The sequence below is a fragment of the Macaca thibetana genome, chromosome 7 (genome assembly GCF_024542745.1).
Source record: "Macaca thibetana thibetana isolate TM-01 chromosome 7, ASM2454274v1, whole genome shotgun sequence".
Lineage (NCBI taxonomy): Eukaryota > Metazoa > Chordata > Mammalia > Primates > Cercopithecidae > Macaca > Macaca thibetana.
Window position 1 is genome coordinate 15857974 of NC_065584.1, and position 27638 is coordinate 15885611.

Consider the following 27638-nt stretch of genomic DNA (forward strand, 5'->3'; position numbering starts at 1 on the left):
GCAGAATGCTTGCCATCAATTTAGCATATTACAGTAGTATTTGCTAGAGAAAGTTACAAGTTCTTATAGCTAAAGCTACTCAAGAATTTACTTAATCTGAGTTTATCTTTTCTTCTTACTATATCTAGGATATAGTCACACTTATAGAAACCATCCAGAATGGTTTTTTGGAGGGGAGTTTACCAAAGTATACCTATAAAAAACATCTGAAAATTTACACTCATGGAAAAGGCTTTATCTGTTAAGATTCCAGATAACTTTGTCATGGCAGTAATAATGAGAAAACGTAGACAAAGTTCAAGTTTTTAGGAATAGAGAAAAATAAGAGTAAAACATCAGGTACCATTATGAAGCCAATTGGTCATAAGTAAAATCATGTCCATGTGAAAAGGTTAATTTAATATCCATACCCAAAGAAAATAATAAGCACACGAGAAATAGTTTACTTTTTTGTATAAATGTAAGGGGTACAAGTGCAGTTTTGTTACATGGATGTATTATGCAGTTGTGAAGTCTGGGCTTTGAGTGTAATCATCACTCAAATAACGAGTGTTGTTTTGATAATTTCTCATCCTTCACCTCTTCTCACCTTCCCACGCTTCTGAGCTTCCAATGTTTATTATTCCACACTCTATGTCCATGTGTACACATTATTTAGCTCCCACTTATAAGTGAGAATATATGGTATTTGACTTTCTATTTCTAAGTTATTTCACATAAGATGATGGCCTCCAGTTCCACCCATGTTGCTGAAAAAGGTATGATAATACTTTTAATGGCTGAGTAGTTTTCCATTATGTATATTATATATATATGTATATATACGTATGTAGTGTGTGTGTGTATATATACACACATACACATATATATGTAATATACCCCATATGTTGAGGTTTTGTTTCTATTATGTTATTAATTGTCATCTAGTTTCTTTGTAGATTCTTTGTTTTTTTTCTGTCCATCTGTCTTTGTGGTTTGGTCATTTGTTGTTTTGTCATTTGATTTATTCCTCTGTCCTTTTTGTGTGATTGTTTTCTAAGACCTGTGTGTTTTATACTATAAACCAAAAATAAAATACTAAGCACCCCCTCAACCATCTGAATGGACTTCCTCCTCAACCAGGGCTCTTTTAATATTTAACGTGAGAGACTGTTTCAGGCCATGATGGGAAATGGGGGTTGGTTGTGCCTCATTATACCTCTCTGGCATTAACATCAACACACACTTTAAGTCTGATAAGAAACATTTTACAACTTATGATCTCTGAAGCCTAGTACCTGAAGACTTCCTCTGCAAATAAGAAATTGGGTCTCCACAGTCCTTTATCTTAACCCAGACATTCATTTCTATTGATCCCAGGTCTTTAGATAAACCCAACCAATTGTCAACCAGAATGTGTTTAAACCTACCTATAAGCAGGAAGCCCCCGCTTCAAGTTGTCCTGCATTTCTGGACCAAACCAATGTATTTCTTAAATTTTTTTTAATTGAAGTCTCATGTCTCCCTAAGATATATAAAACCAAGCTGCATCCCGACCACCTTGGGCATATGGTCTCAGGATCTCCTGAGGCCTGTGTCATGGGCCATGGTCACTCATATTTGGCTCAGAATAAGTTTCTTCAAATATTTTACAGAGTTTGACTCTTTTCATTGACAATACTTTCATATGTTTTTATGATGGCAAATATCGACCTTTCATTTCCATGTTTAAAACTCCTTTAACATTTCTGGTAGGACTGGTCAAGTGGTAACAAATTCCCTGGGTATTTGCTTGTCTGGGAAAGACTATTTTTCCTTCATTTATAAAGCTTATTCCAGCAGGATACAAGATTAGTGGTTGGCAGTTTTTTCTTTAAGCACTTCGAAAATAGAATCCCAATCTCTTCTGGCTTCTAAAGTTTCTGCTGAGAAGTCTGCTGTTAGTGTGATGGATTTTCCTTAATAGGTGATGTGTTAGGCCATTTTTGCATTGCTTTAAATAAATACCCAAGGCTGAGTATTTTATAAAATATTTAGCTCATGATTCAGCAGGCTGTATAAGCATGTCACCAGAATCTGCTTGGCTTCTGGTGAGGCCTCAGGAAACTTACAATCATGGAGGAAGGTGAATGAGAACTGTTGTGTCACATGGCAAGAGCAGGAGCAAGAAAGAGATGGGGGAGGTGCTACACTCTTTTAAACAACTGGATCTCATGTGAATCCATCACCACTAATTATCTCAGGTAGGGCACAAAGCTATTCATGGGGAATCTGCCCCCATGAGCCAAACACTTCCCACCAGGCTCTACCTCCAACAATGAGAATTATATTTCAACATGAGATTTGGAGTGGGAAAACATCCAAACTGTACCAGGTGACTAGATGCTTTTCTCTTGCAGAATTTAGGATTTTTTTCCTTCATGTTGACTTTAGATGATCTAATGACTATATGTTGTGGTGAGGCAACATATTTTCCTAGAGTTCAATGGGCCTCTTGTATCTGAATGTCTAAATCTCTTGCTAGAATAGAGAAGTTTTCCTCAATTATTTTCTCAATTTTTTTTTTTTTTTTTTTTTTTTTTTTTGAGATGGAGTCTCACTCTGTTGCCCAGGCTGGAGTGCAGTGGCACGATCTCGGCTTACTGCAAGCTCCGCTTCCTGGGTTCACACCATTCTCCTGCCTCAGCCTCTGAATAGCTGGGACTACAGGCACCCACCACCACGTCTGGCTAATTTTTTGTGTTTTTTTTTAGTAGAGATGGGATTTCACCATGTTAGCCAGGATGGTCTCCATCTCCTGACCTCGTCATCTGCCCACCGCCGCACTTTGGCCTCCCAAAGTGCTGGGATTACAGGTGTGAGTCAAATAGTGTTTCTAAACTTTTTGCTTTTTCTTCTCCCTTGTGATTTGTCAGTTTGCTTGTTTTTATGTAGTCCCATACTTCTTGAAGGCTTTCTCATTCTTTTAAATTCTTTTTTCTTTATTTTCTTCTCACTGGATTCATTCAGTGAGAAAAAAAAGACCAGTCATTGCATTCTAAGATTCTTTCTTCTGTTTGGACTAGTCTATTATTGAAGATTTCAACTGTGTTTGTAATTCTTTCAATGAATTTTTCATTTCCAGAATTTTTTTTTGAGACAGAGTCTTGCTCTGTTGCCCAGGCTGGAGTGCAGTGGCACAATCTCGCTCACTGCAACCTCCACCTCCCAGGTTCAAATGATTCTTGTGCCTCAGCCTCCTGAGTAGCTGAGATTACAGGTGTGTGCCACCATGCCTGACTAATTTTTTTATATTTTTAGTAAAGATGGGGTTTCACCATGTTGGCCAGGCTGATCTCAAACTCCTGGCCTCAAGCAGTCTTCCCACTTCAGTCTCCCAAAGTTCTGGGATTACAGGTGTGAGTCACTGTGCTCAGCCCAGTTTTTTAAAAATTTTACCTTCATTAGGGTGGGACTTTTTTTCCTTGAGGATGCGACTATGGTATTTGTTGAGTAGGGTCATTTGGCTTTGCTCCTAGGTACATTCAGTGGCATAGATTCCGTATGATTTCCTTGGTTATAAGTAACCTGTGTGGTAGCTTTCTCAAATGCTAGGTGTAGTAGTGATGTACTGGGTGGGTGAGTGGGCTCAAGGCCTCTTTAGTAGCCTGGGTGTTGTGAGCAATGGTGGTAACAGAGGCGATGCAAAGCTTGTCTCCTTCTTGAGCTCTGTGCTCTAGAGTCAGCAGAAGTTGTAAGGGACTGTGTAGACCAACCTTTAGGCCAAGAGGTAGCACCTAAAAGTGAGAGCCAACTGTGATGGTGGCAATAGAGTTTATGCTTGACCTTTGTTAATCGGGAGAAGTTCTTGGGCATTTCAGATGATGGGTAAGGCCATGGAACTCTCAGTAGTCCTGGTCTCATGATCTACCTCTGAAACAGGAAGGGTGGGATGTGGTAGTGGGACCCACTTTGTTCTCGTGCCCCTGACCCAGCAAGGCTCTCTCCTGCAGTCCGACACTGGCAGCAAGTCACAAGAAGTTTGTCTTCAGACCAGAAAACTACCCCAAGCTGTAAAGCTTCGCCCAGGTCAAAACTGTGGCTATCAGACTAAAACCCTCCCAGTTCAGTACCACAAAGGGAGGGTATTGTATTAGTCTGTTCTCACATTGCTATAAAGAAATACCTGAGACTCATAATTTATAAAGAAAAAAGGTTTAATTGGCTCATGGTTCTGCAGGCTATACAGGAAGCATGATGCTGGCATCTGCCCAGCTTCTGGGAGCCCTCAGAAAGCTTACAATTATGGCAGAAGGCAAAACAGAAGCAGGCATGTCTGGAGCAAGAGAGATCCAGTGGGGAGATGCTACACACTTTTAAACAACCAAATCTCATGAGAACTATCACAAGAATAGCACCAAAGGGATGGTGCTAAACTATTCATGAGAAACACCTCCATGATCCAATCACCTCCCACCAGGCCCCACCTCCAACATTAGAGATTACAATTCAACATGAGATTTGGGTGGGGACACAGATCCAATCCATGTCAGGCGTCTAACTCCCGCACCCATAGCTGGAGCCCATGCCACACTCACCTCTCCTGCTCAAAACCAGATTGCAAATTCCCATCCAGAGACTCTCCAAATCAGTGACTGCAACCCATGCTTGTTGGCACATTCTTACACAACCCACTATGAGTTAGCGTCAAAAATGGCTTTCTCCTATCAGCGCCCATGTCTGAGAGTGTGTGTGGGGTACTTCCCACTGCCGTTATTTCTCACAGTCTCCTGACTGCTCCCCAAGTCAGATCAGGGCTTGGTAAAGTCAAGAAGCTCCTCCATGGCCTGGATTGCCTGACTCTCCAGTGGGAGTGTGTATCACAGAGACAATTTCTCCCCATCTCATACACTGGGGATTCACTCACAGTTTTCCACCAGATCCACCCCGCAGACTGCTGCTAGCCTTATTTTTCAGAGTATCCAAAGATTTTTTCACTTTTATGTTGAACTCCCATGTTCTTTCTTGGATAAAATTTCACAGTGTGAATCTCTACACATTATTTTGCCTTTTCCAAATGCTTGAGGCAAGCTGGCAAAGCCACTATTCTGCTATGTTGGAGAAAAAAACAGAAATGGTTGTCTTAATAGATACATGCTTTAAAATTAATCCAAGCTAGATGTAGTTTTCAATGAACTAATGTATATTGAGTGTCTATTATATGTGGAATCCAGAGAAGACTGTCCCTTTGTATTTTTTTGTTTTATAGTAGTGTGATTCAATTGAAACCTATTATCAGCCGTATGACCATACCAAGTTATGCCAGTCATTTAAAATTTCTAGTTTTTCATTATTCAACATATATTGATATACAGCCTTACATGCATGTCTATGAGAAAGTGGTGGGAGAAAGCTCTCAGCTGATTTTTGCGCAACTGAATGACCATTAGTGGTTGGAAATCTTCCCAACTGAATCTGACTCAAGTAGAAATAGTTAACATTAATCAAGAGAGATTAATTACCTGCCACAAGTCATTTGAAATAGTATGTCCTGAGAAAAAGAGAATTCGAAGATATGTAAATCCATGTTCTTTGGGAATGCTTATTTCTCCTTTTCTTGGGATACAGAATAAGAGACAGACTCAGACACAAACCTCAATACTTGAAATCATTAGCTTTGGTCTTGGTGGGACCAAAACCAAAAAACCAAAGCTATTAATATGTGGTTGAATACACACACACACACACACACACACACACACACACACACACACACAATTTATTATAAGGAATTGGCACATGTGATTATGGCAACTGGGAAGTCCAAAAATCTGCAGTATGGTCTGGCAGGCTCAAGACCCAAGAGAGCTGATGGTACAGTTCCAATCTGACAGAAGTCTGCTGGAGAATTGCCTCTGGCTTGCAGAAGGTGGTCTTTTCATTCTACTCAGGTCTTCTATTGATTGGATAAAGTGTACATACATCATGGAGGGCAATCTTCTTTACTCAAAGGATATCAATGTCAATGTTAATCCCATCCAGAACCACCTTCCAAGTTGACACATAAAATTAACAATACACTTTTCCTCATCTCACCCAAATGTAGGTTCAGAGCTCTGGATGCCTGAATTAATATTGCCATTGCTATATACCACTTTTGCTTTTGGAGAAACATTAGAAATAACTTATTTTATAAAATTAAAAAACTGGAGGCTAGGCACATTGGTTCATACCTGTAATCCCAGCACTTTTGGAGGCCAAGGCAGGAAGATCCCTTGAGCCCAGGAGTTCAAGTCTAGCCTGGGCAACATAAGGTGATCCTGTTTCTACCAAAAAAAAAAAAAAAATTTAGCTAGGCATGGTGGCATGTGCTTGTAGTCTCAGAAGGCTGAGGCAGGAGGATCCCTTGATCCCAGTTCAAGGCTGCAGTGAACTGTGATTGTACCATGGCGCTCCAGCCTGAGTGACAGAGCAAGACTTTGTCTTGAAAAGAAAAAAAAAAAATACAGTGTTTATGGTTTGCAGTTATACTGAGTGTTCTAGGTATGACCTGACCAGTTCATAGCACTTGCAATAAGATTATTCTCTTCTGTAGTCTGGTTGCTATATTTCTAATAATGTGACTCAAGATTTCATTCATTTTACCTCTAGACTTATCACTCTTTGAACTTTACAGTTTACCACTAGGTCTTTTTCTCTAAATGAGCTATCATTAGACCAGTTTTCTTCTTCCTCTTGCAATCCTGTTTTTCAGGAGTCGATGGCATTTAACCTAACGTGGATTTTCACATAACAATTTCTATTTTAAAATGTTATTAGTTACTTAACCCATATGATTTATCTTAGAACCACAGAACCTCAGAACTAAAATGAACATTTTATAATAAACAACTGGGTCCAAAATAAATGACTTACATAGATTTATAAGGTAATTAATGACAGAGCTGAGTCAAGGATTCATGTTTCTTGATGTCTAGTTTAGTAATCTTCAATGCAACAGACATCAAGTACGTATTATATCTAGAAGTAATGTATTAAAGGTAATCTTTTGGCTTAAATCATTTTAGAATGTGTAACATCCTTGTAACACAAGTCATTGCCCATTTCAACTAGAGAAGAAGATATATAGAAATATCAAATGTTAACAAGGTAATAGGCCATTGCTTTTGTATAATTCAAAATTTGATAATGATTTTGTTCTTTGCCCTACTTATTGATAAAATTCTTAAAGTGAACATTGCCCTACTGCCTATTTCCAGGTGCTGTTCCTTTAGTAAGTATATTTTGAACATCATTTGCTTAAACATTTTTTAACCAATTAGAAATCTATCTACTTGAATTATGTTCATTCTCTTCCTATGTATTCTTTTTGAGTAATGAAATGAGATTATTTTAATATGACTAGAAAGGAAATATATCTTAATATGAGGGTATACAAATTTTTGTTGTCTTAAATAAAGATTGACATATCAAATCTGTAAAGAATAAAAGTAAACCTCATTTTTAGGTTTATTATTTTTTAAATACGACAAATGACAGTAAAGTAGCCTTCATTTAAATAGGTAACTTCAGTTGCCTACCACCACCAACCACTTCAATAATTAAATGCATTTTACTTAAACATATTGGAGAATTTGGAGTAGAATCTCAATTAATGTTAATTTCACATCTTTGATGATATACAATGTCCCTGCAAGATTAAAAACATGATAATAGGAGTAATAAAAAATCATTGTTATTTAATTTTTAAAATTTTACACTTAGTAACTTTGAACAGTACAAATAAACTTAAAATGTATGCTTTGCTACTGACTATAACACTGAAAATTATATCATCAAGAGCAAATACTCAGCTTTGAGACCTTGGATCTAAAAGGTTAAAACTCTGCATTTCTGTTAAACGTATATTGATTTGGCAGTTGACAGCAGGTTGTCAAAATGCCTTATGGTGGAAGTTGTAATAGATGATATCTAGGTCCTCCTTTAATGAGTGAGTCTACCAAAGACCATGGAGAGGAAAATGTGCCTCTCATTGCCTGACTCCTGATGAGTAAGACTTCAGTGAAGTGCAGAAAACAGGCCTCTGCTGGGTCTATCCATGACAGGGAAGTTGCCCAAACGAAAACCTTGGGCTCTGTCTCAGCTGTCACCCTAACTTTCAAGTGATGGCAGCTAGCCTTTCAAAGCTTTAAGCACCTTTGAAGAGTTTCTGGTGCACATTTATAAGTATTATCACAGATGAAAGAGAATTCATTATGTCAGACCTACCTCAAAAGTTTTAAGTTTGTTCTTAAGTCACTTTCAGAGAAATTAACAATCCAGGAATAAATCTTTTAATTTACCCTACCTCTTGTGGTTACTAGAACAAGGCACCTTTCTGATAATGAAACAGAAATCCTTTCATTCCTCGAATTTCCTGTTGGGAGTGTAAAGTGTTCTGAGCAATACGTAACGCTGGTTAGTTATGCAATATGTTGGATTTTACTGCCAGCTTTGTTTAAAAAGGGTGTGAGAGGCTTTGACCAACAGGAATGTGAAGTCAAAGTTAAGTATAGCATCATCTCACCACCTGTCACATGAATAAACCCGGATTCATAAGCAAATATGTTACACATTTAAGTGTTTTTATTAACTCAGATAAGCTAGCCATAAAATAGTTTTCTCTTATCTTTACCTATATATAATTTGGAGAAACTATCTTTTTCCCTCCAGGAAAATGTTAGTGGAGGAAAATTGGCCCCCAAAGTTGTATACAAAAGTTAATAAACATGTGAGGGAGGTTGTCTTCAGTGATTGCAGGGGAGATGGATGGATCTGGAGATATGCTCGTAATACATTTAAATCCCAGTACGTGGGTGAGAGTCGAGTCTTCAGCACTATGGCAGACCTGCTAAGATTCAGGCTCCTGCTCTCTCCTCTGTCTCTAGCTACTTGCATAGGTGCTTAGTTCTCCCACATAACATTTCAAGATCTGCTTAGAATAAGCCCCTCCCAATCTTATACAGAAAAGCATCTATAATCTATGCTGCTTTTAAGGATATAGAGACTATGCTGTAGTCTCTTTCAATAATACATTACCTATTTTTAATAATTTTAAGCCTCAAAAATTTCTTAGATTAGTATCTAATCTAATTTTCTCTGTAAGGCAGTTCTCAACCTTAGCGCTATTGACATTCTGGGCTGGATAATCCTTTGCTGGTGGGGAGCACTTGTCTGTGCATTATGAGATAGGTGTTTGGCAGCATGCCTGGGCTCTTCTCACTAGATGCCAGTAGCACCCTGCTCCCAGTTATGATTGCCAAAAATGTCTCCAAACATTGTCATATATTCCCTAGGCGTCAAAATTGCCCCTGTTTGAGAACCACTGCCCTAAGACAGCATAGAATGTTAGATAACTGTCTAATTTTATTTTCTCATTTTCCACATGGCTGTGATTTACTTGAGATCTCACTTAAGAGGTGAGACTGGAACCTGGGTTTCCTAACTTCACTGTTAGTTTTTTTTCCTAACACACCATGCTTTCTTGGTTTAAGATATTCTGATACCCTATTTATAGGCTTGTCTAGCTATGAGTTCTGTTACAGTATAGCCAACCATTTAGTAACCTACTCCACATTATGCACATAAAATCTGTAGTTCTCCTTCATATCCACTTGTACATACTGTTTTGGGTTGTTTCTCCCAGAAGCAATCCTGAAACGGGGATTTGTGTAAAAGCGGCTTATTAGGTGTTCTCAGGAAAAATTGGTAGAGGAGTGGGGAAGTGGCCAGGGAAGAGAAGGAAACCAAACAATGGTACAATGTTAGGCAAACTTCCAAGCAAGTAATTTTAGCTCAGTCCCGCAGGAGGGCCCTGGAGACAGTGCAGATCATATCTCAGAACTATTCAGATCAGGTACAAGAGAAAAAAACTGCAGTGTGCATACTTCCCTGCCCATCAGTCATTGTTTGAGGTGGAGTTTCTTAGCCTTGATACTATTGACATTTTGGAGGTAATTCTTTGTTTTTTTGTTTTTGTTTTTGTTTGTCGTGGGAGTCTGTCCTGCACATTGTAGGCTGACTACAATCTCTGGCTTCTATGTGCTAGATGCCAGTAGCCTCCCAGCCAGCTTTCCCGGCCCAGTTATGATAACCAAAAGTATCTCTAGACACTTTGACTCCTAGAGGTCAAAGTCACGTCCTCATTCAGGACCACTGGTTTAAGTGTTATCCCTGGGGAGATGTAAATTTCCAGGAACTTTAGGTACTCAAGCAAAATGGTCTTTGGCAGCTTAAGAGGAGCCCTCTGACTGACACTGGCATCGGCTGTGGGGGTGAAAGCACACCAGCAGCCATGTGCATGAAAAAGTTAATGAATTCTAGTAGCTATGGGTGGAGTGCTGATATCATCTGCTACCTGTATAGTGGCTTATTAAATTTCTCCTTTTCAGCCATGTGAGCATATTTGATATTAAGGCACAGTTTTCTCTGAAGGGCTTTTAGTGGACTGAGTCAACCAAGTGTGCCACATGTTATAGTCAGTGCCACTAGAGCAGTATCTGACTCATCCTACTGTTGCCATTATACACCATAAATACCTCTCTGCTGAGGCTCATTTTAAGCTCTGTGGAATTAGTTTGATCAGAAACCTGAATCAAGAAAGAATTTCATAAGTTGGAACCATTCCTGATAGACTAGACTTACTGACTTTTGTTTCACTGTAATGACAGAAAATCACTGTGTTTTGGCTGTTTTTTTCTAATTTTGAACCTATTTTTGTTGTACCCCCTGCCCTCAATTTACCATTCATTCATTCAAAAAGTGTTTACTGAGTGCCTAATATGTGCCCAGCACTTTGCTAGGTAATAGGAATACAATAGGGAACAAAAGAGATATGGTTGCTGTATTAATGGAACTTCCAGTCCAGTAAGGGAGAAAGACAAGAAATTACAGTTGAAGGAGCAGGATTGTCTGAAAATAGCCATGAGTTCTCACTCTAGGTTTCCTGGACTGTGAGAACTGGGGAGTTCTTTTCTACGTCATGGGAGGGGCTGTGCTCAATTCTTATGAGACTGGTGGCTTTGTCTTCCCAGTAGAGGTGATTTCAACTTTGCAGGAAAGCTGGCACAGTAAGCAGCCTGCTTGGCTGTCAAAGTCAGACTGCCTGGCACCAAGTGTATTCCTCCAGTGTTAAGGCTGCATAAACAGGGATAATAGCAGAGAGGCCATTGTCTCTCCAACTAGAAGCAAATCCCCATAGTGTTGGTTCTTGTAGGAGGCGAATGAGATACCCATAGCTTTTATTCTCTCACTAACTGTGGCCTTTTACTTGTAAGTTTTCTCTTTCCCCAATAAAGTATATCTTTAACCCATGCTGTGTAATGTGGAGTTTGTCTTTAAACCTACAAAAGTGCTACAAAGAAAAAAAGCGGATTTAAAGGATGTGCCATGTATTTTGGATTATTCAAGTGATCAAAAAGACTGTTTGAGAAAGTGACATTTGAGCTGAGACCTGAGCTCTGAGAAAGTAAATCATGTGAAGATCTAGAACAAGAGTCTTCTAGATAGAGGAAGAATGTGGAAAATCCCTCAGGTAGAGAACTTGATATGTTTAAGGAATTGAAAGAAGGCTAGTTTGGGTGGCTGAAGCATAGAGATAGAGGGAAGGGAGAATGAAAGCAGCATGAGATGAAGTTGGAGAACTTCAAAATACAGGATGGAGCCCGATCATAATAAATGGCCCCCTTCAAACTATACTACAAGGCTACAGTAACCAAAACAGCATGGTACTGGTACCAAAACAGAGATATAGACCAATGGAACAGAACAGAGTCCTCAGAAATAATACCACACATCTACAGCCATTTGATCTTTGACAAACCTGAGAGAAACAAGAAATGGGGAAAGGATTCCCTATTTAATAAATGGTGCTGGGAAAATTGGCTAGCCATAAGTAGAAAGCTGAAACTGGATCCTTTCCTTACTCCTTATACGAAAATTAATTCAAGATGGATTAGAGACTTAAATGTTAGACCTAATACCATAAAAATCCTAGAGGAAAACCTAGGTAGTACCATTCAGGACATAGGCATGGGCAAAGATTTCATGTCTAAAACACCAAAAGCAACGGCAGCAAAAGCCAAAATTGACAAATGGGATCTCATTAAACTAAAGAGCTTCTGCACAGCAAAAGAAACTACCATCAGAGTGAACAGGCAACCTACAGAATGGGAGAAAATTTTTGCAATCTACTCATCTGACAAAGGGCTAATATCCAGAACCTACAAAGAACTCAAACAAATTTACAAGAAAAAAACAAACAACCCCATCAAAAAGTGGGCAAAGGACATGAACAGACATTTCTCAAAAGAAGACATTCATACAGCCAACAGACACATGAAAAAATGCTCATCATCACTGGCCATCAGAGAAATGCAAATCAAAACCACCATGAGATACCATCTCACACCAGTTAGAATGGCAATCATTAAAAAGTCAGGAAACAACAGGTGCTGGAGAGGATGTGGAGAAATAGGAACACTTTTACACTGTTGGTGGGATTGTAAACTAGTTCAACCATTATGGAAAACAGTATGGCGATTCCTCAAGGATCTAGAACTAGATGTACCATATGACCCAGCCATCCCATTACTGGGTATATACCCAAAGGATTATAAATTATGCTGCTATAAAGACACATGCACACGTATGTTTATTGCAGCACTATTCACAATAGCAAAGACTTGGAATCAACCCAAATGTCCATCAGTGACAGATTGGATTAAGAAAATGTGGCACATATACACCATGGAATACTATGCAGCCATAAAAAAGGATGAGTTTGAGTCCTTTGTAGGGACTTGGATGCAGCTGGAATCCATCATTCTTAGCAAACTATCACAAGAACAGAAAACCAAACACCGCATGTTCTCACTCATAGGTGGGAACTGAACAATGAGATCACTCGGACTCAGGAAGGGGAACATCACACACCGGGGCCTATCATGGGGAGGGGGGAGGGGGGAGGGATTGCATTGGGAGTTATACCTGATGTAAATGACGAGTTGATGGGTGCAGCACAGCAACATGGCACAAGTATACATATGTAACAAACCTGCACGTTATGCACATGTACCCTACAACTTAAAGTATAATAATAATAAATAAATTAAAAAAAAATAAAAATAATAATAATAATAAATGGCCTCACTGGCCATGATGAAGAGTTCTTATTTTATCCTAACTGCAATGGGAAGCCATTGAAGCAAATGTCAAAATACTCATTCTGGTTTAGGTTTTTAAAAGATAATTATCATTCCTGTGTGGAGAATGTTTAGAATGGGAGCAGAGAAATCAAGAAAGCAATGTAGTAGTTTATTTGATAGATGGTAATATGGTTTGGATGTTTGTCTCCTCCAAATCTCATGTTGAAATGTAATTCCCCTATGGGAAGGTGTTTGGATCATTGGAGTGGATCCCGTATGAGTGGCTTAGCACCATCCTCTTGGTGATTAGTGAGTTCTTGCTCTGGTGGTTCATGTGAGATCTGGTCATTTAAAAATATGGCACCTCCTACCTCTCTCTAGCTCCCTCTCACCATGTGACGTGTCTGAATGAGTCTAGATAGAGAGGAGTACGAAGGACTCAGCCCTGAGGTTCTCTAAAACGAAGAGGTTAAAGATATGAGGAGAAACCAGAAAAGAACGTTCAGATGATGGGCTATTTCCCATGCTTTTGGTCAATGTAACAAAAGTCAAAATTGAGGGTTGGGAAGAGAATACTGCGAATTGTTCTTTCTATTCAGGCTTGGAACAATAAAGTTAAACACAAAAATTATGAACACATACTTGGGCAATAGAATTATATGGTAGTTCTTAGTTATATGGAATCATCCAAATGATGCAGAACATGATTCTGTTTTTTAAAGATTTTCATAGAAATGAAGGCACAAACTTTAAGAATTCTAGGAAGCCTTCCCTATCCCAACAAGGTCATTTTTATACTTTATGTACTCTCATTACACACATCCTTATCCTAGCTTGAAATAATGAACCATATTATGAGAAAAAGTCATTAGGAGTTCATGTGCTGTTCCCTCTGTCCTCCACAACCACTCCCTCTAGTGCCACCCCTTAAGTACACAACTCTTCATCAGAAGGTCTCCTTCTCATCTCTTAGTTTAGGTGTCATCTCAAAGAGGCATTCCCTCAATCATGCATACCTCTCAATGCTCAAATGCATTCCCGCAGTAGCACATACAGCTTACACCATTATTCTTGGTTATTGCACAATACTATTCATGATCTCTTATTAATTTACTCAAATTTTTACTAGTTTTTGTCTTTTTCCCTCACTAGACTATAAATTCTATGAATGCAAAGACACGTCGGTATTTTATTCCAAGACCCTAATGAGGTGTGCACACATTTAATAAATATTTTTGAATGAATGAAGATTATTTTTAAAATTTAAAATTAAGCAGTGACATAGAGTTCTTTTTTCCCCTTTCTTATACAAATGTTAATATTTTACCAAAGTAATTTTTAAATGATTTTTTAAAATTTAATTTAATTTTAAGTTCCTGGATACATATGCAAGACAGGCAGATTTGTTACATAGGTAAATGTCTGCCGTGGTTGTTTGCTGCACCTATCAACCATCATCTAGGTATTAAGCCCAGCATACATTAGCTATTTATCCTGATGCTCTCCCTTTCCCCAGCTCCCCAACCAGCCCCAGTGTATGTTGTCCCCCTCCCTGTGTCCATGTGTTCTCATTGTTCAGCTCCCGCTTATAAGTGAGAACATGCAGTGTTTGGTTTTCTGTTCCTGTGTTAGTTTGCTGAGGATAATGGCTTCCAGCTCCATCCATGTCCCTGCAAAGGACATGATCTTGTTCCTTTTTATGGCTGCACAGTATTTCATGGTATATATGTACCATATTTTTAAAATCCAGTCTATCATTGATGGGCATTTGGGTTAATTCCAAGTCTTTGCTATCGCAAATAATGCTGCAGTGAACATATGCATGCATGTATCTTTATAATAGAATGATTTATATTCCTTTGGGTATATGCCCAGTAATGGGATTGCTGGATCAAATGGTATTGCTGGTTCTAGATCCTTGAGGAATCACTAGACTGTCCTCCACAATGTCTGAACTAATTTACATCCCCACCAACAGTGTAAGAGTGCTCGTATTTCTCTATGGTCTTGCCAGCATCTGTTGTTTCGTGACTTTTTAATGATCGCTATTCTGACTGGCCTGAGATGGTATCTCATTGTGGGTTTGATCTGCATTTCTCTAATGATCAGTGATGTTTAGCTTTTTTTCATATGTTTGTTGACTGCATAAATGTCTTCTTTTGAAAAGTGTCTGTTCGTATCCTTTGCCCACTTTTTGATGGAGTTTTTTCCTTGTTAATTCGTTTAAGTTTCTTGTAAATTCTGGGTATTAGACCTTTGTCAGATGGGTAGATTGCAAATATTTTCTCCCATTCTGTAGGTTGCCTATTTGCTCTGATGCTAGTTCTTTTGCTGTGCAGAAGCTCTTTAGTTTTATTAGACCCTATTTGTCAATTTTGGCTTTTGTCGCAATTGCTTTTGGTGATTTAATCATAAAATCTTTGCTCTTGTCTATGTCCTGAATGGTATTGTCTAGGTTTTCTTCTAGGGTTTTTATGGTTTTGGGTTTTACATTTAATTCTTTAATCCATCTTGAGTTAATTTTTGTATAAGGTGTGAGGAAGGGGTCCAGTTTCAGCTATTTTAAAAAGAAGGAAATCCTATCATTTGTGACAATATGGATGAACCAGGAGGACATTACAGTAAGTGAAATAAGCCAGGTACAGAAAACAAATACTGCATGATCTCACTTACGTGTGGAATCTAAATTAGTAGAGACAGAGAATGGTGGTTACCACAGGCTGAGGCTTAGGGGATTGGCAATTTGTTAGTCAAAGGACGCAGAGTTTCAGTTAAACAGACAGTAGGAATAAGTCCAAAGATCTGTGACACATCATCATGACAGTAGTTAATAACAATATGGAATTGTTTGTACTTGAAAATTGCTAAGAGAGTACATTTTAAGTGTTCTCACCACAAAAACATAAGTATGTGAGGTAATGCCTATCTTAGTTAGCTTCATTTAGTCATTCCACAATGTAAATGTATACCAAAACAATCATGTCATGAACCATAGATATATACAAGTTTGTCAATTTAAAAACTAAAATACAAATTTAGATAATAAAAAAGGAAATTGTACCAATATTTGCAGACCCCAGGAATCAACTGAAAGGCCAACTAGTAGAATTATTCAGTAAGGTCACTGAGACAAAAAGCACAGAAATAGAAACCTCAGAGAGTGAAAGAACAACAGTTAAAAGAAGTGATAGAGGAAATGATCTCATTCTATAGATTTAAAAAAGATAAAAATAAAGGAATAGACAGCACGAAACATTTGAATGTCTCAAAACGAAGCAAACAGAATCTATATGAAGAAACTTATAAAACACCATGGAGAAAACAGAAAAGAAAACTTAAAGAAATGTAAAAGCATTGCCACATTTGAATAGAAAAATGCAACATCATCATGATATGAATTCTCCTTAAGTTAACCTAACTGACCCCAACAGGCTACTTTTATTTTTGTTTTTGTTTGGAACTGGACAAGCTGATGCAAAAACAAACAAACAAACTTGTTCTACAATAAAATGAGATACTGGCACATGAATGGATCAACAGTTCAAAGAAATAGACTAGGAAACTCAGAAAAAGCTCCAAATATATGCTGCAATTAAATGAAGGTTTTATTTTAAGGCAGTGAAGAAAAATGGGTTATTCAGTAAATGATGTTGGGACAACTAAGTAGACATCTGAAAAAAAAAAGTTGGACCTCTACTTCACAGATTATACCAAAATGACTTCCAGATGAATCAAAGATACCACATGAAGAAAATAAAACCATAAATTACCAGAAGATAGAAGAGAAAATCCATTTATTTAACTACAAGAAAAAATATCACATCACTATTTTAAAAATCAAAAGACAAAGGACACATGGAGGATTTTTTTTTTTTTTTTTTTTTTTTTTTTTTTTGGTAATTCAACTTACAGAAAATGGGCTAATTTTCTTAACATATAAAAACGTTTACAAATCAATAAGAAAAAGATCAACAACCTACAAAAAATGGGCAAAACCTATGAGCAAACAGTTCAGAAGAAAGGAAGTATATAATATGAGAAATACAAAGTTAATGATGATATAATGTTTTGAAGATCTCATAGCATTTGGTGAGGGTGTGGGGAAACACACTCTTGCATACTGACTCCACGGCAGCAGTGTGGAACAATTTGATATTATCAACATTTTAAAAGCATATTTATTTTAACCCAGCAATTTTATTCTTAGAAATCTATTTTATAGCTATATTATACACATGAAATTTTAGAGGGAAGAATATTTTTTGTAATAGCAAAAGATTGAAAATCTGAAATGTCTTATCAATAGATGGCTGGTTGTATAAATTACAGAACATCCACACAATGAAATAACAGGCAGCTAATATAAGAACGGGGCAACTATAACAAAAATCTCCAACATGTATTGTTAGGCTCAAAATAAAGAAAATAATAGGGTGTATAGTAAGCTACAATTTAAGTAAAGGAAAGTGAAAGTGTATATATGTGTGTACATCCACACACACATACACACACACGCTCATACACAATGTGAGGTAAGTAGCAGTATTATCCCCCCAGATAAGGAAACTTGGAGTTAAAGAGGCTAAGTAACCTTTTCAATGTAACACCATTAATAAAGACCACAGGAATAAGAATCCAAGAAATCTAACTGCAGAATCCCTACTCTTCACTAATCTATATAGTCCAGTGGGGAGGAAAGTGTGTATCTTTTTAAAGCTGTTCTCTTTTATTTGGAGATATACACGTAGGAACAAACAAAGTAGGACAGAAAAACTAATGATGAAAGCAATAGTTTCAAGCTCCGATCAGCTCTTGCCTTAGTCTTACTTTGCAGAGGTATCCTCTTTTACCCATTTCTATGTCCCAATGATTATAAAATATGCTAATTCCTCTATTTCTTGACTTGCCAACACATGCTTTGTTATTAAATTTAGTTTAAATGTTGAAAATCAGTAAATGGTGTTTACATTATTATGGCTGTGTCAGAGTTCAACCAGAGAAGCAGAACCATATATATATGTATGTATATATGTGTGTGTATATATATGTATATATGTATATATGGTTCTGCTTCTCTGGTTGAACTCTGACACAGCCATAATAATGTAAATTCTATTTATTACATATGGTATTGTGTTATATAAGTGTGCAAAGTATATAATATCAATATATTAAATATACACACATATTTACATATATGTACATACATTCCAGTTTATTTATTATAAGCAATTAGCTTATGCAATTGTGAGGACTAACTAAGCAAGCCTGAAGTCTGCAGGGCAGGCAGTCAGAAAGGATAGATCACACTTGGGCTGGAACCCATGAGCACAAACTGAAGCTTGGTGTCTCTGAACTGAGGGAAAACCTAGGCCCTCTTTTAAAAGCCTTCCATTTGACTAAGCTAGGCTCATCTACAATCTGATCCTTTACTTTTAAAAATTAATTTAAAGCCAACTGATGAGGGTGATTGCACCTGCTAAATCCCTTCACAGCAGACCTGGATTAGTGTTTGAATAATAACTGGGAGAAGGTATGTAATTTATACAAAATAGCTGCTCCCTCCCTTTTTGTCCTCCAATTTGCAAGAAAATATCCCTTGTAGTTCGGCCTAACTAGAAACATACTAGGAAGGAAATTCTGGATAATGTAATTCAGCCTAGCCAAGTTGACACATCACAAAGCCACCCTTTGTCAAGTTGGCACCCGTATATATCTGCTTATATCATACTTAATGTCCAAATAAAGACAATAACAAAGTCATAATTCTGCCTAAGATGATACAACTATCTATGCACAACTGTAACAGGCTAACTCTTTCCAAAGAAGAGGATACAAAATCCCTGGGTGATGTCAATTCTTCTTCTTTGATATTTTGTAACGTAAATACTGAGATATGAAATTAGTCATTAGTATCACATGCTAGATCATAAGGGAATAAGAGAGGGAAAACCACAAAAATATTTGGTTACTATATACACAAACATAATCATGAAAATAAGGAGGAAATACTCATAACTATTACCATCCTCTACAACTGGCCATGTGGTCATTGCTGATATTTATAACTACCTTCTTCTACTATCCATTCCATATTTCCTTTGTCCTCAGCAAGCACCTCAGCTAGTTGTAGGTGTTTTGTATAATGGTATGGCCTATACCTTCATTCTTGAAGCATCTGGGTTATTAGTAGTCCTGCCTGGATTGAGTTGTTGTAGTTTTACATTGACTTTAATCAGAAGACTAAAGAATTCCCTGGGGGATTCTCCTGTATTCCATATATACTCCTGTCTACCCCATTGTGTAGTACCAACCAAGTTACCCACTGGTAGTCAGAATCAATCACTTGGCCAGGCACAGTGGCTCATGCCTGTAATCCCAGCACTTTGGGAGGCCAAGGTGGGAGGATCATGAGGTCAGGAGATCGAGACCACCCTGGCCAACATGGTGAAACCCCGTCTCCACTAAAAAACACAAAAATTAGCCAGGCGTGGTGGCGGGCACCTGTAGTCCCAGCTACTTGGGAGGCTGAGGCAGGAGAATGGGGTGAACCCGGAAGGTGGAGCTTGCAGTGAGCCGAGATCGTGCCACTGCACTCCAGCCTGGGCAGCAGAGCTAGACTCCATCTCAAAAAATAATAATAATAATAATCACTTTAGCCAGTACAGTAACCTCTTTCCTTCTTTATTGATTCAAAGATGTATGAGAGACTGAAGTGGCCAGTCTCAACTTGGAGTTCCAAAAAGTGTTACAATCTATATTAGTTCTCTATTACTGCATAAGTTATCACACACAGTGATTTAAAACAGTGCAAATTTTTTATCTCACAGTTTCATAGGTCCAGACACAAGCTTAGCTGGTTCTCTGTTCAGAGTCTCACAGGGCTGCAGTCAAGGTGTTGGCTGAGCTGATTTTTCATGTGAAGGCTCAACTAGGGAAGAATTTGTTTATAAGCTCAGATTGTTAGCAGATTTTACTTCCTTGAGTCTGTATAATTGAGTCCTAGATTTTTACTAACTGGAGGCCACCCTTAGCTCCTAGAAACTGCCTGCAATTCCCTGCCCTCTTCACAGGCAGCTCACAACATGGCTGTTTGCATCTTCAAAACCAGCAGGAGGCTCCCTGCAGTCTGATAAGACTTCTTATGTAATGAAATGTAATTACAGGAGTGACATCCCTCACCTCTGTCATGTAATATAACCTAATTAAATGAGTGACATCTCATAATCTTCACCATATTCTATTGGTTAGAAGCAAGTCACGGGTCCCAAGCACACTCAAGGGGTGGGGATTATACAAGGACATGAATCATGGTGGGTCACCTTGGGTTATGTTTGCCACAATGACTGTGTAAATACTGTTCATTTCCTCCTCTAGAGGAGGAAATGTAATCCCGGCATACTATCTGGCCTGGATTTGATCTTCTTCCTTCCTGGGGGTCCAATGGAGGACCAGTGGAGGTCCTAGAGGTTCAATGGAGGAATTATATTTCCTCCTTCCTAGAGGTCCAATGTTATGACCTTTAGGCCATCAAAAAGAGAATGTTCCCAGCATCAAAATCAAATGAATCTCTTTTTAATTATCCTCTGTCTTAGTCTGTTTGTGCTGCTTTAACAAAATACATGAGACTGAGTAATTTATACAAAGCGGAAATTTATTTCTCATAGTTCTGGAGACTGGGTAGTTCTAGGTCAAGTCTCCCACTGGTTTGGTGCCTGGTGAGGGCTGCTTTCTGCTTCCAAGATGGCCCCATGTTGTTGCATCCTCCAGAGGGGAAGAATGCTGTGTCCTCCCATGCAGAAGGCAGAAGGGCAAGGGAGCAGAACACTGCATGAAGCCTCCTTTATAAGGGTCTTAATCCCATTCTGAGGCAAAGCCTTCATGGTCTAATGACCTCATAAAGGCACTACCTCTTAACATTATCACAATGGCCATTAAGTTTCAACACCTGAATTTTGGAAGTGACACACTCAAACCATAGCCCTCTCCATCAATTGTTTAAATTCGTGACACATTTAGAATTTCTGTTACTTGGTTTTGAACACACATATTTATTCTCACTGCTGAACTACACACTAAATGGACTTTTGAAGTGGCATAAACACATAAGGACAGAAAGAACTGGAGAATTGATAGTAGGAACAAAATTTAGACAGCTAGAAAGCAAATGGATAAATGATAACTAAATTAGCAGATGCAGGAAAGCCAGAATCATAAACTGGTTTTGGAAAGGATTAAAAGCAACGTGATTTGTACTCAAGAGCCCCCTAAAGGGCTCAGGACTTCGCAGCACTAAGTAGATTTTGAAGTGGAGATGAAAGTGGGGTCAAAAGTAGAATTGTTTGAATACTCATGTAAGAAGTATTTAAATTATCACCCCAGTACTCAACAGTCTACCAGCTGCCCTTTCCCCTTTCAGGGAGAAATTGGAAGTTTCTTTTTGGGAGAGGCTAAAACAGAGGGTCTCTGGCCTGGTAGATATCAAGCACATTTGAGAACGTGGGTGCCATATTGCAAACAGGAGAACAAGATGAAATACTGCATATTGACATCTCAGAAAGCTAGTAGCCAGGACTGTACTCTTGGGAAGGAGATGGAAGACCCAGGGAATTTGAGAAGCCAAAGAGAAAAGGCCTACTTGAGATTCTTCCCCGGTAAAACAACTTCTCCAGAATGTGCTACAGTGAAATTCACAGTTGATAGGCCTCTCTTGGATCCAGTGCCTCAAATAAGCTTCTTATAACTTGCTTTTAAATCTGAATAGAAAACCAAGGATCATGAGAGATGTTTAAGAAGTCTCAAAATTGAAAGATGGAAACCAGAAAAATAAAAAGCAAAAATGACTTACAGAATCAAACTATGCAAGGAGAGTAAAACAAAAACAAAAACTCTACTATTAAGTCTCAGAAAAGAATGTTATTACATACATGAAATAAAAAGAGTCTATAAAAAGGCACATTCTGAAAATAAAAGACTTATTAGAAAATAAAGACAAAAGAATATTGTGTCCTTATACTCTTTTATTAACATCTCTCCTTTCTCTGTCCATGCTGCTACCTGTTGCGGGAAGTCGGACCCTGAACGGAGAAACCAGCGGAAGCCATGGCAGAAGAACATAAATTGTGAAGATTTCATGGGCATTTATTAGTTCCCCAAATTAATACTTTTATAATTTCTTACCCCTGTCTTTACTGCAATCTCTGAACATAAATTGTGAAGATTTCATGGACGTTTATCACTTCCCCAATCAATACCCTTGCAATTTCCTATGCCTGTCTTTAATCTCTTAATCCCATCATCTTCGTAAACTGAGGAGAATGTATGTCACCTCAGGACCCTGTGATGATTGCGTTAACTGCACAAATTGTTTGTAGAGCATGTGTGTTTGAACAATATGAAATCTGGGCACCTTGAAAAAAGAACAAGATGACAGCAATGTTCAGGGAACAAGGTAGATAACTTTAAACTCTGAATGCCTGTGAGCCGGGCAGAACAGAGCCATATTTCTCTTCTTTCAAAAGAAAATAGGAGAAATATCACTGAATTCTTTTTCTCGGCAATGAACATCCCTGAGAAAGAGAATGCATCCCTGAGCGGAGGCCTCTAAAATGGCCGCTTTGGGGATGGCTGTCTTTTATGGTCATAGACAAAGGATGAAATAAGCCCCAGTCTCCCGTAGCGCTCCCAGGCTTATTAGACCTAATAAATTTTGGTCAGACCGGTTGTCTGCTCTCAAACCCTGTCTCCTGATAAGATGTTATCAATGACAATGCGTGCCCGAAACTTCATTAGCAATTTTAATTTTGCCCCATCCTGTGGTCCTGTGATCTCGCTCTGCCTCCATTTGCTTTGTGATATTTTATTACTTTGTGAAGCATGTGATCTCTGTGACCCACACCCTATTCACACACTCCCTCCCCTTTTGAAAATCATTAATAAAAACTTGCTGGTTTTACAGCTCAGGGAACATCACGGAACCTGCTGACATGTTATGTCTCCCCCGGACACCCAGCTTTTGTACTTTTGTACTCTTTCTCTTTTGTACTCTTTCCCTTTATTTCTCAGACCAGCCAACGCTTAGGGAAAGTAGAAAAGGACCCATGTTGAATATCGGGGGTGGGTTTCCCTGATAGCCACCACCACTTACAAGCCTCTGGTAACTATCAACCTACTGTGTCCTTTTATGAGTTTGACTTTTTTAGATCCCACATATAAGTGAGATCATGAGGTATTTGTCTTTCTGTGCCTGACTTATTTCACTTAGCACACTGTCCTTTGGATTCATCAATGTTGTTGCAAATTACAGAAGCTCCTTCTTTTCTTTTCCTTTGAGACAAAGCCTTGCTCTGTCTCCATGCTGGAGTGCAGTGGTGCGATTATAGCTCACCACAACCTCTGCTAATTCCTAATTTTTATATTTTAGTAGCGATGGGGTTTCATCATGTTAGCCAGGCTGGTCTTGAACTCCTGACCTGTAGTGATATGCCTACCTCAGCCTCCCAAAGTCCTCAGTTTACAGGCATGAGCCACCACACCCTGCCAGAATTTTCTTCTTTTTAAAGCTAAATAGTATATACACCACATTTTCTTTATCAATTCATCCATTGATGAACACTTAGGTTGTTTCCATATCTTGGTTATTGTGAATAGTGCTGCAGTGAACATGGGCATGCAGATATCTCTTCTACGTACTGATTTCATTTTGTTTGGAGAGAGATATGTGTGTGTGTGTGTGTGTGTGTGTGTATCCTAAAGCAGAATTGTTGGATTATATGGTAATTCTATTTTTAGTTTTTAAAGGAATCTTAATACCATTTTCTAAAATGTATGCATACTGATACAAAATGTATGTACCTGTACTAATTTACATTCCCACCAACAATAGCCATTCTAATAGGTGTGAAGCGATATTTCATTGCAGGTTTAATTTGCATTTCTCTGATGATTAGTGATATCGAGCATTTAAAAATATACTGGTTGGCCATTTTGTATGTCTTCTTTTGAAAAATGTCTATTCAGGCCCTTTCCCCTTTAAAAAGAAATTTCTTTTAAACACAGAATATCACTATATTGCCCAGATTGAACTCAGACTCGGGCTCAAGCAATCCTGCCTCAGTCTCCTGAGTAACTGGGACAACAGGTTTGCACCACTGTGCCCAGCACCATTTTAAAATCAGGTTATTTGTTTTCTTGTCATTGAATTGTTTGAGTGCTTTATATATTTTGGATATTAACCCCTTATCAGATGTATGGTTTGCAAATATTATTTTCCTATCTGTAGGTTGTCTCTTCACTCTGTTAATTGGTGTTTTTTTTTGTTTTTGTTTTTTTTCTGCTGTGCAGAAGATTTTTAGTTACAATCCCATATGTCTACTTTTGCTTTTTTGCCTGTGCTTGTGGGGTCATATCCAAGAAATCATTGCCCAGATAAATGTAGGGTTTCCCCCCATGTTTTCTTTTAGTAGTTTTACAGTTTCAGGTCTTACGTTTAATTCTTTAATCATTTTGAGATGATTTTTATATCTGGAATGAGATAAGGGTCTAATTCTATTCTTCTGCATGTGGATAGCCAGTTTCTCAAATAACATTTATTGAAGAAACTGTTCTTTCCCCATTATGTGTTTTTGGCATGTTTGTTGAAAACATGTATTACTGTTACTGTATTGAGAAACATTCCTTCTATACCGAATTTGTTGATAGTTTTTTTATAATGAAGGAATGTTGAATTTTGTAAAAATTATGTGTTTTTGTATCTTCAAGTGTTTCTGTTATTTCTTTTCAATCATACTTTATACTCCATTTTTTTTTCTTTTTCTGTTTATTTTTTCAACAGGAGCTTTTTGTCATCCTGTTCCAATCTAGATTGGTTACTGTCTAGTTTTGCTACCCTCTTGTCTTCCCAGAATTTAACTGTTGTCTGGGTCGTCTCCAATTCTCTCTGGGTTCCCTGTCTTTTGTTTTGCTGGAATTCCTCAGATAACTTCCCAAGAATAATTCATTGGATATAAATTTCTAAGTCCTAGTAGTAGCAATCAGATAATACAGTAAAAGTAGACTCTTAATTTTTAAAAAGGGATTTATTTGAAAGATAATGGGGTGCTTACAGACTCAGAGATTATGGATGAACCCAGTTCAGAAAACACAAGGCAGCTCCAGAGGGGGTATAGCAAAAAGTACTTATTAATCTTGTTTGGAATCTGCCACAAGAATCAACTTTCACTATCATGAGTCTTTTGATCACCATACTCAGGATTCCCACTCCAGGAAAGGGGACCCTACTTGTTCTAGCTTGGATCATACACTTGCCACTTGGCTATGGAAAGGCAGGTACCTTGATTAACAGTCCCACGAGACTACAAAAGGAGAGCAAGTCCCCCAAAATAAAAAACTCACTGTCAAAGACGGGTGGAATGGATGCTGATCAGCCAGAATACAACATATGGTCATTATACTTTGCATGAGTAAAATGTCTTTATTTTGTTCTCATACTTTCTTTGATTATAGAATTATAGATTGAAATCATTTATTTTTCCTTTAGGACTCTGAAAGCATTGCTCCCATTTTCTTCCATCATTCAATATTGCAGATAAGGACCCATGCCAGTCTGATTCTGTTCCTTTAGTGGGAACTTCTCTCCGGAAGTTTTTGAGAACCTTTATCCTTGTTCTGAAATTTCATCAGGTGTGACCCGGTATGAACTTTTTCTGTTCTTCATGTTGGCATTCTTTAAATATTTTCAGTCTGTATACTTGTACTTTCTTTAGTTTGGGGAAGATGTTGGATTTTCTTTTCCTGTTGTCTTACTACTTTTTCTCTGATACTTTTATCTTCTTCCTTATTTAATTGTGTTCTCTTGATGGTTTCCATTCTCCTTCATGATCTTTATGTTTGTGGTCAAAACTATTTTCTTTTGGGCACCTTGATATTTAATCTTTATCTTATTTAATGAGATTATTTTGTCTTTTTCTTCCATTTCCTGAGTTTGGTCAACTCTCATTCCATATCTTCCTATTTGTTCTATGTCCTATTCTGAGTTATTTTGAACGAATTATTCAACGTGATTTTAAAAATATGAATATTATTGGCCAGGCACGGTGGCTCACGCCTGTAATCCCAGCACTTTGGGAGGCTGAGGCAGGCAGATCACAAGGTCAGGAGATCGAGACCATCCTGGCCTACGTGGTGAAACCCTGTCTCTACTAAAAATACAAAAAAAAAAAAAAATTAGCTGGGCGTGGTGGCGGGCACCTGTAGTCCCAGCTACTCTGGAGGCTGACGCAGGAGAATGGCATGAACCCGGGAGGTGGAGTTTGCAGTAAGCTGAGATCAGGCTACTGCACTCCAGCCTGGGCGACAGAGCAAGACTCCGTCTCAAAAACAAAACAAAACAAAAGAATATTATTATTTTAACGTACTTAATTCAGGTTGAAGTGTTGTGTCAGTTTTCTCTAGCTGGGTCTTGGTCTGTCACTCAGGCTGAAGTACAGTGGGGTGATCATGACTCACTGCAGCTTCAAGCTCCTGGGCTCAAGCTATCTTCCTGTCTCAGCCTCCCAAGCAGCCAGGACTATAGGCGTGCACCATGCCTGGCTAAGTTTTTTGTTTTGTTTTGTTTTGTTTTGTTTTTTTGAGACGAAGTGTAGTGGTGCGATCTAGGCTCACTGCAACCTCCACCTCCTAAGTTCAAGTGATTCTGCTGCCTCAGCCTACTACGTAGCTGGGACTACAGGTGTGCACCACCACGCCCAGCTAAGTTTTTGTATTTTTAGTAGAGACAGGGTTTCACCGTGTTAGCCAGGATGATCTCGATCTCCTGACCTTGTGATCCACCCACCTCGGCCTCCCAAAGTGCTGGGATTGCAGGCGTGAGCCACCGCACCTGGCCGGCTAGGTTTTTCAATTGTTTTGTAGAGATGGACTCTTGCTATGTTGCCGGGACTGATCTTGAACTCAAGAGATCCTCCCACTTGAGTTCAAGTGATCCTCCCACTTGAGCCCTCCCACTTGAGCCCTCGCACTTGAGGGCTCAAGTGATCCTCCCACCTGGACCTCCCAAAGTGCTGAGATTTGCAGGCATGAACCACTGTGCCCAGCCTCATTTTCTACCCTCTAATAGCTTTGTATGATACTGTCTGTCATTTTGTGTTCATTTTGGAATGCCAATTTTTTTTCTCTATTTTGGAGAAGCCTGAAGGTAAGGAGCAGAATTTGAGTGTGTACGTAGGCTTCTTAATTCAAAGGCATCCTTTTCTGTTGTTACAGTAAAGTTCAATTTTATACATGGAAGTTTTGTGGGTGAAGTAGGTGTGTTTTCCCAGCTTCTGGTTCCCTTTTTTTCTGTAAGACCTTTAGTTTTTATTGCTTGCTTGCTTTTTTCTTCACCATAAAACATCCAAACATTTCTCCCCCTTCCAAAACATCTACCTCTCCTTTAGAATGAGGCTTTCCTGAACTGCACAAAGATTTTCAAGGCAGTGTTCTAGTCCACCAGTTCTC

At 38.4% G+C, this 27638-nt stretch overlaps 2 protein-coding genes across 2 annotated transcripts in view; both read left to right on the plus strand.

Moving 5' to 3' along the window:
- The window catches only part of TC2N (tandem C2 domains, nuclear), a 271057-nt gene that overhangs the window by 101661 nt on the left and 141758 nt on the right, over positions 1 to 27638 (plus strand). The gene's annotated exons all lie outside the window — the stretch shown is intronic.
- CATSPERB (cation channel sperm associated auxiliary subunit beta) overlaps positions 25690 to 27638 on the plus strand; it is a 161634-nt gene continuing 159685 nt past the window's right edge. Inside the window, exon 1 of the mRNA XM_050799015.1 lies at positions 25690 to 25833. The gene's annotated coding sequence lies outside the window, so the exon portion shown is untranslated. The remainder of the gene's footprint in view (positions 25834 to 27638) is intronic.